Source organism: Balaenoptera ricei, unplaced genomic scaffold (assembly GCF_028023285.1).
Source record: "Balaenoptera ricei isolate mBalRic1 unplaced genomic scaffold, mBalRic1.hap2 scaffold_705, whole genome shotgun sequence".
NCBI lineage: Eukaryota > Metazoa > Chordata > Mammalia > Artiodactyla > Balaenopteridae > Balaenoptera > Balaenoptera ricei.
The window spans coordinates 53,696-74,422 of NW_026777892.1; the positions used below are offsets into that span (position 1 = coordinate 53,696).

At 43.6% G+C, this 20,727-nt stretch overlaps 1 long non-coding RNA gene and 1 pseudogene across 1 annotated transcript; one reads left to right on the forward strand and one right to left on the reverse strand.

The window, feature by feature from the left end:
• Window positions 1-1,446: 1,446 nt before the first annotated feature.
• On the forward strand, window positions 1,447-19,546 carry LOC132358925 (uncharacterized). The gene is made up of 5 exons (XR_009500632.1): window positions 1,447-1,469; window positions 3,994-4,085; window positions 4,266-4,326; window positions 10,625-10,671; window positions 11,381-19,546. It is a non-coding gene; the product is annotated as an uncharacterized LOC132358925 (long non-coding RNA).
• LOC132358923 (RING finger protein 11-like) lies at window positions 7,092-7,809 on the reverse strand (annotated as a pseudogene).
• Window positions 19,547-20,727: the final 1,181 nt, after the last annotated feature.

Consider the following 20,727-nt stretch of genomic DNA (forward strand, 5'->3'; position numbering starts at 1 on the left):
CTGCAGCAGGTTGCGCTGAGTCAGTAGAACCAGGCTGGGCACGGTAAGCCCCAGCAGGCCGATGTGAGGCCAGAGACTGTGGCCTCCGAGGAGCGGGTCGAGCTTGAGGCTTGTCCCAGGCAGAAAAAGGCAGAGGTATCAACTTGACCTTCCCAGGAGGAGGCCGCTCATACTGGGATGAGGATAGACACTCTGTTTCAGCACTGCTGACTGGTTTCTGGGCTTCGACTTGAGTTTTCTCAGCACTCTTACCCTCATGTGGGGTATGCCGCCATGGCTGGATGGCTGGGGGTCTTTGGGGTTGCTTGACTTTCCCAAGACCCGACAGGAAGAGAGCCCAGTTTTCTTATCATCCTTCTTCCCCAGCGCATGAAGAACCTTCACAGACTCCAGCATGCGCACGCCTAGGGAGGTTCGAGGCTTTTGAAAGCTCTGTTGGAGAAGCTCAGTTTGGTGTTCCTTTCGCTTCGTGTGGGGGATTGCTGGCTTCTCTTCTGCCTTGACTTTGTTCCCTGACTGCTTGTTCTCTTCAGCCTTGTTTCTCCCTCTGGTCCTTTTGGTCTTTTCCTGCCCGTGGCTCTTAGTTTTGCTGATCTTTCTGGATGCAGCTTTCTGAGGTTTGCCTTGAGAGTGCTTGGCCGTGTTCACAGGAGCCCTGTCACTGACTGCAGCGTGGCAGGTAACCACTTCTCCCCCTAACAGGCACTCTGGATTCTTTGGCTGGATTTTGGCCTTGGGAGCGCCACTGATAGGCTCAGAGGCTTTCTGTTTGTTCTTCCTGGGTTGATCAGAGGGAACCTTTATGACACTTGGCTTTTCCTGCACCTGATTCACCTTAATGGCTCTGGTGTCTTTAGCTTTGATCACGTGGGGACCTTGGGATTGATCAAGCTCTTTCAAAGGATTAAAGAGCTGGGGAAGGTGAATATCCTCCGCCAGTGTAGTAATGTCTGCAAGACCACTGCTAGGTTCAGTCCCATTTTCAAGTGTCCCTAGGTCCTGACGACTCCGGCTGTTCTCTCCCAGATCAGCATTTTCAGAACCAGGCTGCTCCTCTTGGCTGAGGGGATCGGTGCAGGCCAGCGGCTGGTGAATATCAGGGATTCCTAAAGGGAGTAGTGGAGGATCTTGGTTCTCTGTTGGGATCTGGTAGGCATCCAGAGGCTTTGAAAGCTTGGTTTTGATATCATCCACGTGCTTACTCTCTATTTGTCCCTGGCTTGGAGCTGGAGGCAGGGCCAGGAGACGCCTGGCACTCTGGACTGGAGCTGTCACTGAAATGTCCCCAAGTTCAGATGGTGGGTTACTCTCAAGTATGTGGCTGTTTCTGCTACTGCAGGACTTGGGGAGTTCTTGACGTTGTGTCACACAAAACGTCTGGCTTGGAGGTTGCAATCCCAGGGAATTTTTCATCACCAGGGGGGAGGTCTCCATCCCTACAAAGGGATCAAGGGAGAAGTCAGTCCCTGGTAAGTGAGATGCTCCCCCTAAACACCAACACAGCAGTCATGTACCTTTCAAGGGGTTCAGGGGCAAGATGGGCAAGGCATTTCTACTAACTCTTCTTAAGGATCATGGACAGTGCCCTATGCTACGAGGTAAGCGGTGACTGTTGTAATTCTTACTGGTGAGCCTTTCCTGTCACTGATTCTCGGCTCGCTTTGTATTTCATAGGACTGTTATAAGTCCAATACAAAATGAGTCTTATTTTTAAAAACCTGAAATGTTTTACAGAGCCTAGCATATTCTCATATAGGGTCCTTTCCATTCTCCCCACTCTCCCGAGAGGCCAAGAACACGTCACACCATGAACTAGGAGAGGGGGTAGAGCCCTTTCTGATGAAATACATCAGCAAAGACAGAGTCTTAGCCTGCTTGCTCTCTGGACAGGATCTCGGACCACAAGGTCTTCAATCCTGGTATAAATGAAGGAAGTGAGGACAGTTCAACTGGCACTCTCATAACAAGAGTTCTGAAACACCTTCCAAAGAGACTATAGCAGTAGATGAGGGAAGGGAGTGCTACAGTGTGGCAGTACAGGGGGAACGATCGGCTACAGCAGTGAAAAGTGTGGTACCGATTGGTGTGCTCTCGGGGTTCTTGTACATGTAGCATAGATGACCTCTACAGTGGCCCTCCCACCTTCCCACCTGCATTAGGTGTTCTTCTTTTTGTAATTTATGTTTATGTATTTATTTACTGTTTGAACTTATTTATTCTGCGTATTTATTTTTTTGGCTGCACTGGGTCTCTCATTGCTGTGCACGGGCTTTCTCTAGTTGGCGGCTAGCGGGGGCTACTCTTGCTTGCGGTGTGCGGGCTTCTCATCGCGGTGGCTTCTCTTGTTGCGGAGCATGGGCTGTAGGCACGTGGGCTTCGGTAGCTGAGGCTCACGGGCTCTAGAATGCAGGCTCCGTCGTTGTGGCACATGCGCTTAGTTGCTGCACGGCATGTGGGATCTCCGCAGACCAGGGCTCGAACCCGTGTCCCCCGCATTGCATTGGCAGGCGGATTCTTAACCACGGCGCCACCAGGGAAGCCCTAGGTGTTCTCATGTAGAGTCTAAAAACAGAGGGCACTGAGCGAAGGTAGTGGTTATTAAAGGCTCAGGATCTAAATTCTACCTGCCTCTACACCCCTTCCCAGCTGTCGATTTGACCCCATTTTTGAATGCCGACCTCATTCTTCAACTTTCTCTGGCGTTTGTTATACTCACCTTGAAAACTTGTTTCTGTGATGCGTTGAGCAGGCACAGGGTGGCAGACTGCAGAGGTGGAAGCTGGTGGTCGGATATTTGTGGGCTGAATCTCCTTCAGTCCCATTCCCATTTCTGGTTGCCCAGAGGCCCGACTTCCTGTGTATGACGCCGAGCCGTAGGATTGCGGGCAGGAGCCAAGTTCTCCATACAGTAAAGACCCCAGTGTGCCTTGGTTATAGTAATATACCTGGCTTCCTTCCTGGCAGGGAAGTGACAGGCGGCTCTGCCCCTGATTTGGAATCTGAGATGGTGTTCCCTGAGCAAGGCTGGCAGAAAGCGATGGATGTAGAGGGACCATGTTCTTGGCGTCTGAAGTTTTATCATACTGGGCTGCCAGAAACATGGAGGAGGCAGCTGTGTGGCGGTCAGTGAGTGCCAGAGTAAAGTCTCCGAGTGAAGAAGAATTCTTTTCAGTGCTTGCTGTGATGTCCCACTCAAGAACACCTGGATAGGAAGCAGCTGAAGTGGAGATCTGGCTGTGGTCCGTAACTCCAGATAACATAGTCGTGCTAGAATGTTGGTAAAGGTAGGCACTACCCATGAGTGTCTGGAAAGGGGTACCAGTAGCCGATGCCGAACTGACGGCAGGGGCAGAGACTCTGGAGAAGTTGCAGACGCTTCGTGTTAGGGAAGTTGCATTGCTACAACAGATTTTTAAGCAACAGAGCAATCCAGCCAAGTTTATATTTTAGAGAGAGAACATCTTCCATGTGGAGGATCAGTTGAAATAGAAGAGATTGTTAGAATTGTAGGGCGGTAGTATTCCAGGCAGGAGATGACGAATGCCAGACACCACCTAGTCACAGACATAGCTTTTGCAGAGATCAGCTACATGTTGTTGTTTTTTATTTACTCTCTCATATAATTTTTTTTAAGTCCTGGACCACAAAATACTGTGGCATCGTTGGAAAAATCTGAGACTCGATTCTAGTCTTTTTTCTGTTTGCCTGCTCTGCAGCTTGGGCTTAACGTTCTCAAGCCTTACTTTTTCATTGTGAAATAAGAACGGTGCTACTTAACCCGAGAACTCCCCAGGCACATAGACCCGTGGCGTGTGAGGAGCAGTGAAGGAGAGAAGGAATGGAAGTGCTTTGGGGACCCCAAGAGCCCTTCAGAAACCGTTTGTTCTTTTTAATATTGAGCATTAAAAGTGAAGGCATTCCATTTGTTTCACTCAAAAACAAATTCTGTTCTTCTGATAGCCTGTTTTTTTTTTCCACTCCCTTTTTCTATAGTCAGATCAGTTCCTGATGGGCATTCTCCAGTCCACACTATTGCATCTGATTGGAGGCTATGCAAAATTTCCCAGAGACAATGAATTTTGACGGTATAGTAGTTAATTCTTTATAGTACGTTCCTGCAAAAACACTCTTTTCTTCAGAGTTTTTCCTTTTCAGGATAGTGGTAGTGTTGTGGTAACTAATAAAGGCTACTCTTCAGAAAATTGTATAACTCGTTTTTAGTGTATCTACTTCGCTTACTTAATTCCATATTCCCTGTTTTCTAGACAGACTTCTTGGTGTCCACTGTACCCATGGTTTCAACAGGACTGGCTACCTCATGTGCAGGTGAGTTGCCAACCCCAAGAGGCAGAGCATGTTTAAATTGTTCTGTTTACAATAGTAATGTAAGCTAATGTAAGCTGAATGCAAAAAATGCAGTCAGAGAAGTGTATGAAGTGGAAGGCAATTTTGCCCCCTACTCAGATGTTACCACCAGTAATAATTTAGCACATATTTTTTCAGACGTAAAAAATGCAGATATAAGCATATACAATGGTCCCTTGGTATCTGCAGGGGGATTGGTTTTAGGACTCCCCATGGATCCGAAAATCCTCGGATGCTCAAGTCCCGTATGTAAAATGGTGTAGTACAGTCGGGCTTCCATATCTGCAGGTTATGGAACCGTTGGATATACAGAACTGACTGTACCTGTGATTTAATGGTATAGTGTTTTAGACATTCTGGTTTATAATTTAATATATGGAGGACATCTTCGTCTGACAATATTTGGAGACCTCATTCTTATTTATTTATTATTCTTTTTTTTCCTCCAAATTTGCTTTATGTAGTTGGATATAAATAAATGAGCACAAACTTAAGCAAGATACATGTAACAATTTAATAGAACCTGATACTCTTAATTCTTTCAGTGTTTCTCCAACTCATCATGGGGCTCGTAAGAAAAGTAACCAACATGGATACTACTACAGTTGAATGTCAAATCTTTAAGTGCTTAGGACATACTAAATCCTTGTATAATGCACTTATGAGGAACCCTTCAAGAGACTTGTGTTTTGTATGTAGCAAAAAGTGTTAAGAGTCAAATATTCAACTCAGTATAAAATAATAAGAAACACTTCTGATTTGTTAGGTTGAGATTGCTTCTCCTTTTACTAATGAATGATTGTTTTAGCTGTAAGATCACTGAGCTGAACAAATATGTCACCTTGGAGTACATAAGGAAAAATAAACACATGCTAAATGGGTAAAACATTACAACTACATCTTTACTAGACCATCTCTACTAACGCTTCAGAAGCTTAGAGATTTAGAGTGTTCTTACGTTAATTGCAAGAAAAATAGAAAGAGAGAAATTCCTTCTTTTTTGAGATCACAGCTGTGAAGTCGTGATTATACAAATTCTTCATTTGTGTGCAAAACATGAAACACATTTCTCTTAATTCTCCCTGCTTAGAATTGTCAGTCAACTAGCAGGACTTTCCTTCCAAGAAACAAGAGACTGAGATGTGTTTTATATAACTTCAGTAACCTCAGCACTACAGTAAGAAGACATGCAGTATCCTTTTGCTGTGCTTCAAGACAACAGGGAAGGAGGTCACAGGAAAGAAGAAATCAAAATGGTTACAACTGAGAAACTTTTCTCAGTGTAACCATGGTGCCACTTTCATTTTTACATAAGCATGGTGGCATAATTCAAGCTCAATACATCAGAATTCTTAATATTTAAAATTTACCTTGACTTTTAATTATCACCATGTTAACAACCAAAATAATTTGACGAAACTCATAAGAAAGGGTAATGTTAAACCCCACTTTACTAGAGTTAGTTTCTGGACACATTAGCTCATTTTTTTTTATAGAAGAGGGACAGTGAATCTCAGTTGGCTTACAAGCTAGGAGATCACTTTGAATTCTGCATTTCTTAACTGCAAACAGATATAGCACTTGTAACAGGTTATAACTGGTTTTCAGCTGGTTTTCAAGCACAGAGCCAGCCCCAACAGTAATAGTACACTATTGAAAAAGACCTAAGGCAATGAATTCCATTTCCAGTGGAAAGAAAGAATCGTATGGTCTTGGACAAACAATTCTGATGGTTTACTTAACAGTCACTTAGTAGTTCTTCCTTGCTCATAGAACTTTATGACTTTTTTGAGGAGTGAAGCATTCAGCTTGAGTGGATAAATCCTTGTTAGGCTAAGACAATCATTATCATATCCCTCTTTGCCATGAATTGTCTTATGAATGGTCATATCAGTCTGTTTTGGCAAATGAGTAATTAAGGGAAGGCTGTTATTGTGCTTATGAGAATGATATTTTTCTCTGAGAAAAGATAAATAGGCATTAGGAAAATGACCATTTGGGCTCTTTTTCTGCTTCCTCCTTGTTTTGTGAGAATATGATATTTGGTTTTACAGCAGCCATCTTGTGACCCTGAGATGATCATATGCCAATAATGACAAATGGTAGATTAGAAAGAACCAGCAAAGACAGAAAACAGCAACGTCAATAGTAACAAGAATCACAGCAAAAGAACAATGGGACCTTAACTTGTGGAGTTCCTATAAAGTAAAAAATATAAGTGCTCTATGTTTATTCTAAAACAAAAAAAGAACTATGCAAACCAGCTTAAAACTCCTTTTTTTGTGCCAGTGTTCTAAAATGTGGCTTTTCATAAAACCTTGACCCAAATGCCAGCAACTTCAGAAAAGAATTTGGGTAGGGGGAAGAAGAAAGTTATCTCACTTAGGAAAAACAACCACTATCTTTATCCTAATCTTTGGCACACAGTTGAAACATATACAGCTGCTGTAACACTTTACACAATTCCTATGTACTGGAGGAATAACAAGATCTAAATAACAATTATATTTTTCAACACTGGGTGAAGGCTTTACATAAAAATACCATCCTCCTTTTTCCCCCTAAATTTCTAAAATATCACGTGCTTTTCCCCAACATCTGCAGCCGTTCAGGAATTTTTAGGAAACTTTCATGCATGATCTTAATTCCTAATCCCTGGCTCTTTGGGCTCAACCACAAAAGATCAAAACCACCAAAAATGATGGTTCACTTGAAGTCAGGTGAGAGACACTGGCTCAGTTAGTCTCGTAGGACAAAAGCAGTGCTGCATCAACTGTCTCCATGCAGGAGGGGCACGTGAAGGATCTCATCAGCCAGTCATCTGTACAGCCCAGGTGATCTGCATACACAGCAGAAATCAAATTGGGTTCTCATAAACAAAGTGCATCATACAGATCACACACTCCCCGATCTTTTTTTTAAATATTTGTTTTATTTTATTTATTCATTTATTTGGTTGCGCCGGGTCTTAATTGCAGTCGGTGGGCTCCTTAGTTGTGGCATGCAAACTCTTAGTTGCGGCATGCATGTGGGATCTAGTTCCCTGACCGGGGAACGAACCCGGGCCCCCTGCGTTGGGAGTGTGGAGTCTTTAGCCGCTGCACCACCAGGGAAGTCCCCCGGATCCTTTTTTCTGATCCATTTCTTCCAGGGTCATAAACTCCTTCAGGCTGATCCTGTATGAGGCCTATTCTTTGAGCTATCCTAATTTGCTCCTCTCAGCTGAGGTGCTAGGCGAGTCTGACTAGGTGTTGGATGAGAGACCAAAACTGGAACTTGATCCAGATATGGCAGCAGCAGCTCCTGATCCAGCTCCGTCCCCTTGCCAAAGCTAGCCCAGTCGGATTGAGACTTGTGAGGCAGGGAGATGTCATCCGAAGTGGGGGACTTAAGGCAGTTCCCCATCTTCCGGGGCTTGAGTGTGTGATCTGTGTGCTGTTTTGACAGTCTCCCAACCTCATTCTTTTTTTTTTTTTTTTTTTTTAATTAGTTTATTTATTTATTTATTTTTGAATTTAAAAAATTTATTTATTTTTTATACAGCAGGTTCTTATTAGTTATCTATTTTATACATATTAGTGTATATATGTCAATCCCAATCTCCCAATTCATCTCACCACCACCGACCCCCGCCCTGCCCCGCTTTCCCCCCTTGATGTCCATACGTTTGTTCTCTACATCTGTGTCTCTATTTCTGCCTTGCAAACCGGTTCTTCTGTACCACTTTTCTAGATTCCACATATATGCATTAATATATAATATTTGTTTTTCTCTTTCTGACTGACTTCACTCTGTATGACAGTCTCGAGGTCCATCCACGTCTCTACAAATGACCCAAGTTCGTTCTTTTTTATCGCTGAGTAATATTCCATTGTATATGCGTACCACATCTTCTTTGTCCGTGCACCTGTCGATGGGCGTTTAGGTTGCTTCCGTGACCTAGCTATTGTGAATAGTGCTGCAGTGAACATTGGGGTGCATATGTCTTTTTGAATTATGGTTTTCTCTGGGTATATGCCCAGTAGTGGGGTTACTGGGTCATATGGTAATTCTATTTTTAGTTTTTAAGGAACCTGCATACTGTTCTCCATAGTGGCTGTATCAGTTTACATTCCCACCAGCAGTGCAAGAGGGTTCCCTTTCCTCACATCCTCTCCAGCATTTGCTGTTTGTAGATTTTCTGATGATGCCCATTCTAAGCGGTGTGAGGTGATACCTCATTGTAGTTTTGATTTGCATTTCTTTAATAATTAGTGATGTTGAGCAGCTTTTCGTGTGCTTCTTGGCCATCTGTATGTCTTCTTTGGAGAAATGTCTATTTAGGTCTTCTGCCCATTTTTTGATTGGGTTGTTTGTGTTTTTAATAGTGAGCTGCATGACCTATTGATATATTTTGGAGATTAATCCTTTGTTGATCGGTTTATTTTTTTTTTTAAGGCTGCATTGTTCCTTTGCTTACTGATGAACATGTACAAGTCAGAAGTTTTTGATATTATAAAACATCAAAGTAATGAACATTCCTGTGTGAACATCTTTGAATATATATGCTTTGTCTCAGTTAACTTCACTCAGAATGGGACTTCTGCATCAAGGAGTTTATGCCCTTATGCTTTTTGTGGGTGTTGCTACACTGTACCAATGTATGGTTGTTCATGCAGGAAACACGTATTGAGCATCTGTTATGTTTAAGCACTGTGCTGGGTGCTAGCAAAAAGACTTGAGAAATTTTGTGAGTGAGGAGACTTGACCTGCCTGCCCTTTGTGAATTCTAGCAGTCCAGAGAGGGAATAGCTATTCAAGAATCACACTCTGCATGTAGAATTACAACTCTGACAGGTGCCAAGGAGAGGGACATGGTACCATGAGAGCATATTTTAGGGAGGATTTGATCTCATCATGGAGATTAGAGAAGGTTTAGGGATGTTTCAGCTGATATCTGAAGGATGAGTAGGTATTAACCAGATAGGGACGTTGGGGAGAGATTTCTGAGCATAAGGAATAGCAAAAGACCCTCTAAGAGGAAAGCATATGCTGTGTTGGAGGAACTGGCCAGGAAGGTGGGGCCGTTGGGGGAGCATGTCATCATAATGGAGCTGCAAGTGTGGGTAGGAGCTCGATCGTGCAGGCTTATGTTTAAGGTTTCAGACTTGAAGAGTAATAGAAAACCATTGAACTATTTTTGTTGAAGGTGAGTGTGTGGAACATACCCAATTGCATTTTCAACCTATCGTTTTGCTACCGAGTGGAGAATACACTGCAGGGAGAAAGAGTGGAAGCGAGGAAGCAAGTTAGGAGACTTGTGTAGAAATTGGGCATAATGGTGGCTTGGACCAGGGTATGGTGGTCATTTTGGTGGAAAGATGTGGACAGATTCTAGAGGTATGTAGGCAGTATCATTGTCAGCACTGGTGGTGGGTTGAGGATGAGGGTGAGGGAGAAATAGCTGTCAGTGATGGTGATTCCTAAGTTTCTGGCTCCTATGGTTGGTTAGATAGGGTTTTTTAGATATGATGTTAATATTTGTCCTAATTTGTCTTTTGTTATTTGTTGGTTCTTGATGAATACTCTTGTCATATTAAGTCTCCTGTTTTTAGTGTACAAAGCATTTTGACCGAAACTGACCGTTGTATGTTATCAGATAACTTTTTAACATCTGCCAGTTTGGTCCTGTATTTTATTCTCTTTCATTTATTGATTAAATTGTTGTATTAATGTAAATAACTATATTAATAGATTTTCTAAAGTTGCGTTATCCTTGCATCCTTGGTCCTTGGAATAAAGCCTGTTTTTTTTTTGTTTGTTTGTTTTTTTTTTTGGCTGTGTTGGGTCTTTGTTTCTATGCGAGCGCTTTCCCTAGTTGCGGCAAGCGGGGGCCACTGTTCATCGCGGTGGGCGGGCCTCTCACTATCGCGGCCTCTCTTGTTGCAGAGCACGGGCTCCAGACGCGCAGGCTCAGTAGTTGTGGCTCACGGACCCAGTCGCTCCGGGGCATGTGCGATCTTCCCAGACCAGAGCTCGAATCCGTGTCCCGTGCATTGGCAGGCAGATTCTCAACACTGCGCCACCAGGGAAACTCCGGAATAAAGCCTTTTTGTAGTCATGGTATATATCATGCTTTAATAATTATTGATTAGATATGCTGATATTTTCTTAGGATTTTTCTATCTGTATTTGTAAAGCACAATTGGACCTTTTTTTGCAAAAACTTGATTTTCTTTCCTTTTTATTTACAAATGACTCGAATTTTGTTGTTTTGTAGATATTTGATTGATGTAGAAGGCATGTGGCCAGATGATGCAATTGAATGTAAGTATAAGGGTTGTCACTACTTTTCCCTTGTTATAAAATTTGAAGGGAGAAATGTAAGGGAATTTCTCAAATTTTGGAAAAATAGAAAAGTCTGTAATTCATTTGTTCTGACATACGATAACCTTTTACCAAAAGTTTATAAAGGGATGTATCTGGAAATAGCAAGATATAATAGCCTGAATAATTAGTCAGTGGATTTCAGCATTTTTTTTTCTTTTTTAAATTTATTTAATTAATTAATTTACTTTTGATATTATATCCACTGCCCCACCAAGGAAGTCCCTTTTTCTTCCTTCCTTCTTTCCTTCCTCCCTTCCTTCCTTCCTTCCTTTAAAGCTCCAAGTCATTTAAAATACATGACTTCTTACTAAAAATCTCCAGTTCATAGAACCAAGGGGTTTATAACTTCTCCTTTAAAAGTGATATTCCTGGGACTTCCCTGGTGGTCCAGTGGTGAAGACTCTGCGCTTCCAATGCAGCAGGCGTGGGTTCAACCCCTGGTTGGGGAGCTAAGATCCCACATGCTGCGCAGCCAAAGAACTTTTTTTCAAAAGTTATATTCCTGTATTATTGACTTTAGTGGTTTAGATTTTTTTTTTAATGTTTAGAAGATTTCAGTTTCTTTACCAGGAACAAACAAAACGTAATGTAAAACTAGTTTTGCAGAAACGATTTCCATCATTCTCTTCTTCCCTTTCTCCTGCAGACTGGTGTTTTATCTTTACAAGTTCTCCGTCATTCCATAAGAAAGCTGCTCGTCTTCTGGTTTCATAAGAGATGGTGAACAGTGGTAAAATATCCAGTTGACCGAAATTTCTAGAGTACACTTCAGGGAGCGAGTGATGGGGTGGAATGTTGGGGCAGAGTGAGAGATACAGATTCTGGTGAGACTGAGAGTCATGCACAAAAATTACTGGGCTGTGGTGAAGGGAGAACAAAACTAAATCAGGTTCCTGCTGGTGGACAGGAAGCCAAGATGAAGAAGAATGGTGCGTAGCTGGGCAGTGTAATTAGGCCCCTAAGTGCTGTGTCTCCTGATAGTAATTATGAACAGAAACCAAATAATAGTTACTAATAACATGGAGGTGACCAATCCTTGAGAGCTGAGGCAGAGAGAAGGAAAGATGGCATTATGCCTTGTCTCTGGTGCCTTGAGTTTCCCAGGCTGGTTTGTGACCAATCTTGGGTGAAATCATAACTAAGTCATTTCTGCTAAGGTGATCAGCTTTCGTGGGGTCCTTTCTCTGCACTCTGTCCAATGGTAAAGCCCACTGGTTTATGCCTCCTGGAAAACAGTTATTCCAAAGCAGTATAAGTGAAGCATTGATGAAACAGCCATGAAGAGCATGTTTCCACATGGCCTCGCACCACCTTTTCAAAGTGCTGTAAAACTTTTTTCATCCAAAAATCAGTAACAGAAAAGGATTGGGATCAAATCCCGTACAGAGGTAGTGTAAGAAAAAAGAGAATAAGGAGCAGAATAGCATGTCTTCAGACAATAAAATCAAGTTGGAAAAGACAGGTCCACAAAACAGATCAAAACTGTAACCTATTATTTCAAAGTGGGCTAAAAGATGTTAGGAAAAACAATGCGAAAGATGAAAGAACATGGATCGAGGAGGGAATGGGAAGTTATTGTTTAGTGGCTATAGAGTCTCTGTTTGGGATGGTGGAAAAGTTCTGGAAATGGTAAATGCTGATAAATGCCACCTATGGGTGTTTGGTTTTAGTTGATCTTCTTCCATGAAAGGGTTTGGAGAGATTCAGAAGCTATGCTGCTGCCTCCATCTTTCTGATGTCCTGCTCAATCTTTTGACATAATTATTTTGAATTTGCACAGTGGTGATGGTTGCACAGCATTGTGAATGTATTTAATGTCACTGAATTGTATACTTGAAAATGGTTGAAATAATAAATTTTGTTTTATGTATATTTTACCATAATAAAAAAAAGATGAAAGAACAGCATAAACCAGAATTAGGTAAGATGATAGAACTCAAGACAGAATTCAAAATAAAAGAAAAAAGTTTCAGAAATGAGGACTAAATTTAAAATAATACAAGAGTGGGGACTTCCCTGGTTGTCCAGTGGTTAAGAATCCACCTTGCAGTGCAGGGGATGCAGGTTCGGTCCCTGGTTGGGGAACTGAGATCCCACATGCTGCAGGGCAACTAAGCCCGCACGCCGCAACTACTGAGCCCACGTACTCTGGAGCCCACGCGCCACAACTGGAGAGCCCACGAGCCGCAAGGAAGAGCCCACGCACTGCAACAAAGAGCCCACGTGCTGCAACTAATACCCGACACCTCCAAAAATAAATAAGTTAATTAATTAAATAAATTAAATAAAATAATACGAGTGAATGAACATAATGGATAATGCCTTAAGAGAAACAAACAAGAAGAGGAAAAAAATTTTTTAAATCAAAAAGAAGATAAAAAGAATTTTAGAGAAATGGCAAACATAACAGATAGGCAAGAAAGAGTCAGGACAGCTCTGAAAAGAGAAATATAAATACGTATAAGGGGCTTTCCTGGTGGTGCAGTGGTTAAAAATCCTCCTGCCAATGCAGGGGATATGGGTTCGATCCCTGGCCCAGGAAGATCCCACATGCCATGGAGAAGCTAAGCCCGTGAGACACAACTACTGAGCCTGTGTGCCACAACTACTGAAGCCCACGCGCCTAGAGCCCGTGCTCGGCAACACGAGGAGCCACCGCAATGAGAAGCCCGCTTGCCGCAACTAGAGAAAGCCTGCGCACAGCAACAAAGACCCAAAGCAGCCAAAAATAAATAAATAAATACATTAAAAAATATATATATATATATATATATATACGTATAAGAATCTGTTATACCATAAAAGTGACATTTCAAATCAGTGGGACAGATTAGTCAATAAGTTGTGATACATAAATGTTGGGGTATAAATATTTCTCTGGAAGGATCCACAGCACGGCCAAAGCAGATGTCTCTGAGGAGGGAAATGTGTGGCTGGGGAATGTGGGGAAAAGGGTCACTTTTCATTGAATACCCTTGTGTACCTTTTCTAGTGTTCTGTCATGTGAATCTATTACCTCTGAAGTTTGCCTGAGTTCAAACCCCAGTTCCCCCAATTGCTAGCTCTTAATCTAGGGCAAACTCTTCACACTCTCCAAGCCTCTTAATCTGTGAAGTAAGGTCAGTAACTCAGCCTGGTGCTGCCTGGCACAGAATAAACTCTCAAAAAATGGACATTATTAGTGAAAAAAACCCAAATGCCCATCAGTGGATGAATGGATTTTTTAAATGTGGTGGATATGTGAAATATTATACAGCCATAAAAAGGAATGAAGTACTAACACATGCTACAACATGGACGAACTTGAAAACATTATGCTAAGTGAAAGAAGCCAGAGACAGCGGTCACATTCATTTGTATTATTTCATGAAATGTCCAGAAAAGGCAAAACCATAGCAACAGAAAGCAAATTAATGGTTGCCAGGGCTGAAGGAAGAGGGGATGAAGAGTGCCTGCTCATGCTTAAGGGGGCTTCTTTTTGGGGTGATGAAAACGTGATGGGTTAGATGCCGGTGATGGTTGCATAGGCTTGTGGATGTACTAAATGACACTGAATTTGCAGTTTCAGAAGGTGAATTTTATGGCATGTGAATGACATCTCAAAAAAATAATTTTGAAAATGAAAATTGCCCATTTTCCCATAGTCACTATCCACTGTCTCCATCTCTCCCTTCTCCCCACTGCATTCCTTTTCACGCCCAGCCCTGCCGCTCTCTCCCATCGTCACTCCCTCGAGCTGCCCCACGAGGCCTCCCAGGGAGCCTCTGAACCCCTGGGCGCCTGCGTCCTGTGGCTGTTGGAGCTGCTGCCCAGTGCGCGTGCCCCCACCACTCTCACCCGTGAGAGTGGACGCTTCCGTCGGATTTTTTCTCATGCGTTTCAGTAGATGGTGATGTTTACAAAAGGCGGCACGTGCCCTGCTCAATGGAGGAAGCCCCTCAAGTTAATATTTAGGCGCGTGCAGAAGTTTGATCTCGTCCACCAGTAACCTCAGGATGCTGTGCTCTGAAAGCCAGGTTGGCCGCCTACGGGCATCTGCAAATACAGAGGACTTCAGAGGCATTTGGGCCTCAAATTGAGTCCTTGTACCTCCACATGGGATGTGACCTCAGCCCTTTGCTGCACCTCTGTAAGTGAAGTGGCACAGGAATACCGGCCTTGCCTGTCTTTGCCAAGGTTAACTGAAGAGCGCATTCGCTCCCCTCGTGCTTAGGTGTTGAGTACATCGTGATTTACATACCAGGCCCTATTCGTGGGCCTCCTGATGCAGCAGTTTCCTTGGCTCTGCCCCTGTCGTCAGCTGCCCCTAGGATAACTCTGAGCCCTAGCCACTTCTCTGGTAGATTTCCCTATTCCCCCACTACAGTCACACCTGAATAAGGCGACTCAGACCTTTCAGAGATGTGTCCTGAACCTCTTGTTTTCTGAAATACCTATCTGGTGGTTGTGAGACTTAAGGCCAGCGTCCCCGAGAGACTTTTTCTATTTCTCCTAGTAAACCTAGACTCCTCTTCTGTCACCTTCAACTCTACTCCAATTGTGTTCTTTCAACCCAGACCTCTGACCCTGCTTTTTACTTCTGCCATTTCATCCTCACTCCTGCTTCCTTTCCTAAATCCATACGTCTCTTTTGGCCTTCCTAGCCCTGGGCCAAGTTCCTTCCTCTTTGCTCAGTTTTTACCCCTTTCCTTCATTCTCCCATCCAACTTTCAGTCCTTCCTTTCTCACGCCCCAGTTAGCAGCATCTGAAAATTCGAAAGGTTTGTTACTCGTCTATTAATTGTATTCCATTTACTTATTCAGTTCTATACCTGTCTTACCTGTGTATGGAAGAACAGCTGGTAGCCAAGGTGGCACCAAGAATCCTAGCAGCTCTCACTTGACGTATCCGTAGTAGTCGGCAATTTCCATTTCGTTTTCCCTCTCGGTGAAAAATTGCAGCTTCCCCGAAGAGGTGTATCTGGCAGCATTCTCACGTTGTTGAGCCCGCCTCTTCATGGCCTCTCGCTCTGGCCTCTGCTCTTGTTCGATGGGCTTTGACATGACTGGCTCAGGCACATTGGGTTCCCTCCATGGAACTCGTTGCTTGCTGAAGTCTTGGCATAGAAGTTGGGTTTGGAGCTTGGATGGGGCCTGGCGCTTAGTCACAGCAGGGGGAACAGGCTCCCGCTGGAGAGAAGCGCCAGATGAAGTTTTGTAGGGTGCAGGCCTAAGAGCAGCAGACTGAGGGGACACGAGGCTGGGTATGGTTGGTCCAAGCCGGTTGGGTTGGGTTGGTCACAGTTGGCTGAGCTGGTTTGGCGGGGCCTGGCAGAGAGGCAGGAGCTGGCTGGGATGAATTGACTGCAGCAGGTTGCGCTGAGTCAGTAGAACCAGGCTGGGCACGGTAAGCCCCAGCAGGCCGATGTGAGGCCAGAGACTGTGGCCTCCGAGGAGCGGGTCGAGCTTGAGGCTTGTCCCAGGCAGAAAAAGGCAGAGGTATCAACTTGACCTTCCCAGGAGGAGGCCGCTCATACTGGGATGAGGATAGACACTCTGTTTCAGCACTGCTGACTGGTTTCTGGGCTTCGACTTGAGTTTTCTCAGCACTCTTACCCTCATGTGGGGTATGCCGCCATGGCTGGATGGCTGGGGGTCTTTGGGGTTGCTTGACTTTCCCAAGACCCGACAGGAAGAGAGCCCAGTTTTCTTATCATCCTTCTTCCCCAGCGCATGAAGAACCTTCACAGACTCCAGCATGCGCACGCCTAGGGAGGTTCGAGGCTTTTGAAAGCTCTGTTGGAGAAGCTCAGTTTGGTGTTCCTTTCGCTTCGTGTGGGGGATTGCTGGCTTCTCTTCTGCCTTGACTTTGTTCCCTGACTGCTTGTTCTCTTCAGCCTTGTTTCTCCCTCTGGTCCTTTTGGTCTTTTCCTGCCCGTGGCTCTTAGTTTTGCTGATCTTTCTGGATGCAGCTTTCTGAGGTTTGCCTTGAGAGTGCTTGGCCGTGTTCACAGGAGCCCTGTCACTGACTGCAGCGTGGCAGGTAACCACTTCTCCCCCTAACAGGCACTCTGGATTCTTTGGCTGGATTTTGGCCTTGGGAGCGCCGCTGATAGGCTCAGAGGCTTTCTGTTTGTTCTTCCTGGGTTGATCAGAGGGAACCTTTATGACACTTGGCTTTTCCTGCACCTGATTCACCTTAAAGGCTCTGGCATCTTTGGCTTTGATCCCGTTGGGACCTTGGGATTGATCAAGATCTTTCAAAGAACTAAAGAGCTGGGGAAGGTGAATATCCTCCGCCAGTGTAGTAATGTCTGCAAAACCACTGCTGGATTCGATCCCATTTTCGAGTGTCCCTAGGTCCTCACGACTCAGGCTGTTCTTTCCCAGATCAGCATTTTCAGAACCAGGCTGCTCCTCTTGGCTGAGGGGATCGGTGCAGGCCAGCGGCTGGTGAATATCAGGGATTCCTAAAGGGAGTAGTGGAGTATCTTGGTTTTCTTTTGGGATGTGTTAGGCATCCAGAATCTTTGAAACCTTGGTTTTAATATCATCCACGTTCTTACTCTCTATTTGTCCCTGGCTTGGAGCTGGAGGCAGGGCCAGGAGACGCCTGGCACTCTGGACTGGAACTGTCACTGAAATGTCCCCAAGTTCAGATGCTGGGTTACTCTCAAATATGTGACTGTTTCTGCTACTGCAGGACTTGGGGAGTTCTTGAGTTTGTGTCACACAAAATGTCTGGCTTGGAGGTTGCAATCCCAGGGAATTTTTCATCACCAGGGATGTCTCCGTCACTACAAAGGAATCAAGGTAAAAGTCCAGTCCCTGGTAAGTGAGATGCTCCCGCTAAACTCCAACACAGCAATCATGTACCGTTCAAGGTACATGATTGCTGTGTTGGTGTTTAGGGGCAGAATGGGCGAGGCATTTCTAGTAACTCTTCTTAAGGATCATGGACAATGCCCTGTGCTACGAGATAAGCGGTGACTGTTGTAGTTCTTACTGGTGATCATTTCATGTCACTGATTCTTGGCTTTCTTTGTATTTCATAGGATTGTTATAAGTCCGATACAAAATGAGTCTTATTTTTAAAAAACTAAAGTGTTTTACAAAGCCTAGCATTCTCATGTAGAGTCTTTCCAATTCTCCCCACTTTCCTGAGAGGCTAAGAACACTTCACACCATGAACTAGGAGAGGGGGTAGAGCCCTTTCTGATGAAATACATCAACAAAGACAGAGTCTTAGCCTGCTTGCTCTCTGGACAGGATCTCGGACCACAAGGTCTTCAATCCTGGTATAAATGAAGGAAGTGAGGACAGTTCAACTGGCACTCTCATAACAAGAGTTCTGAAACACCTTCCAAAGAGACTGTAGCAGTAGATCAGGGAAGGGAATGCTACAGTGTGGTAGTACAGGGGGAATGATCGGCTACAGCAGTGAAAAATGTGGTACCTATTGGTGTGCTCTCGGGGTTCTTGTACATGTAGCATAGATGACCTTTACAGTGTCCCTCCCACCTTCCCACCTGCATTAGGTGTTCTGTTTTTTTTTTTTTAATTTGTTTATTTATTTTTTGAACTTATTTATTTTATGTATTAATTTTTTTGGCTGCACTGGGTCTCTCATTGCTGTGCACGGGCTTTCTCTAGTTGCGGCTAGCGGGGGCTACTCTTGGTTGCGGTGTGCGGGTTTCTCATTGCGGTGGCTTCTCTTGTTGCGGAGTATGGGCTCTAGGCGCATGGGCTTCAGTAGTTGTGGCTCCCGGGCTCTAGAATGCAGGCTCAGTAGCTGTGGCACATGCGCTTAGTCGCTCCACTGCATCTGGGATCTTCCCTGACCAGGCCTCGAACCCGTGTCCCCTGCCTTGGCAGGCGGATTCTTAACCACGGCGCCACCAGGGAAGCCCTAGGTGTTCTCATATAGAGTCTAAAAACAGAGAGCACTGAGCGAAGGTAGTGGTTATTAAAGGCTCAGGATCTAAATTCGACCTGTCTGTACACCACTTCCCAGCTGTAGATTTGACCCCATTTTTGAATGCTGACCTCATTCTTCAACTTTCTTGCTGTTTGTGGGGCTTGCACTTTGGCATTTTCTTAAAAGCTAAACATAAACTTACCATATGACCCAGCAATTCCAGTCCTGCGTATATATGCAAAAGAAATGAAAACCTATGTCCACAGAAAAACTTTTACAAAAATGTTCATAGCAGCATGATTCACGTTATCCGGAAAAAAAAAAAAAATGAAACAATCCAAATGTCCAACAACTGGCAACTGGATAAACAAAATGTGGTAGAGCCATACAATGGAATACTAACCAGCAATAAAAAGGAGTACTGGTACACACTATAACAAGGATGAATCTTGAAAACATCATGCTAAGAAGCTAGATGCAAAGACTAGATATTATATAATTCTATTTACATGAAATGTGCAGAAAAGGAAAAAGGCAGATTGGAGGTTGTCTGGGGCTGGGAATGTGGATTGATTGCAAACAGGTATAAGGGACTTTTCTGGGTAACAGAAGTGTTCTAAAACTGGATTGTGGTGATGATTGCACAGCTCTGTAAATTTACTAAAAATAATTGAATTGTATACTTAAAATGGATGTATTTTATGGTATGTAAATTAAACTTCTATAAAGTGTTTTAAAAATCTCTGTAAAGATATGCCAGAACAAGTCACACTGAGTAGCTCTGGAAAGGAAAGATGGGTGCCTGGGAAACGGGAGAGGGAAGACACTGTATCAAATACTCCTTTCTATATTTTTAATTTTGTACCATGTATTGTCAGTTTAAGAAATGAGAATAAACAAAACAAAAACTTACAAGGAAGAGTGTGGCAATAAAGGTTTAATGGCTTTGGTGAGTTCAATAGGAGTAAAACATATGTTAGGCCATAGAAATGTTCTAGCTTACAGAAAGGAAGATGATAAATCCTCTGTCACCATCTGAAGCACAACATGCTTAGTTCAAAGGGACATGCTTAAAAACAGGATGTCAACAAATAGACCCAGAAGCTGTCAACTTAGGAAAGGGGAGTAGAAAGGATGACCTGTGAGAAACGGTTCAAAGAGTGAAAACCTGAGGGAAAATACTTCAGGGAAGGAAGTGGGGACCTGAGAGGTAGAAGATTAGGTCTCTTTTGTGCCTTCAGAGAGCAGAACTGGAAGCAGAGCCAGGAAATCTAGTACAGGCAGATTTTGGATCTTTTTAAGTTTTAAAACCTTTGCCAGCTGGAGCCTTAGACAAATGGAACAAGTTGCCAATGAGCGGCAAGTGAGTGGTGGAGCTGTTGAAGCAGAGGCTGGAGCACCCTGTGGAGCAGAGGCAGCGGAAGTGTTGACGGTCCCTTCCGAGAACGAGTCTGAGAACCTCTGGCACTTCCAGAGGACATGGTATGCACCGCTGGGTGTAAAGCACACACGTTTACATCTGATTAAATGAGGGAGGAGCCTTGGTGTGTGTGTTTCTGCTTCTAGTTTCAATCTTTCTGATTAAGTTCATTCCTGCCTATAAAACGGTAAACATTTAAAAATAGAAAATAGTCTAAAAATAAATTCTTTCTCAACAAAATGTATCTAGTTAGCCCTCTAGGATGGTGAAAATCAAAAGGACAGACGCCAACAAGTGTTTTCAAGGATGTGGAGAAATGGGAACCTTCATACATTGCTGCTAGGAATGCAAAATGGTAACAATACTTTGCATAACAGTCTGGTAGTTCCCCAAATGGTTAAATATAGAGTTAACTGTATTATCCAGAGTATATCCATTCATCGGCATATGCCCAAAAGAAATGTAAAATACGTCCACACAAAAACTTGTACATGGATGTTCACAGCAGCTTTGTTAATAGTAGCCAAGCAGTGGAAGAAATGCAAATGTCCAGTAACTGATGAATAGATAAGTGAAATATGTGCATTCATACAGTGGAATATGATTTGGCCATAAAAAGGAATGAATACATGCTACAGTGTAGATGAACTCTGAAAATATTAAGTGAAAGAAGCCA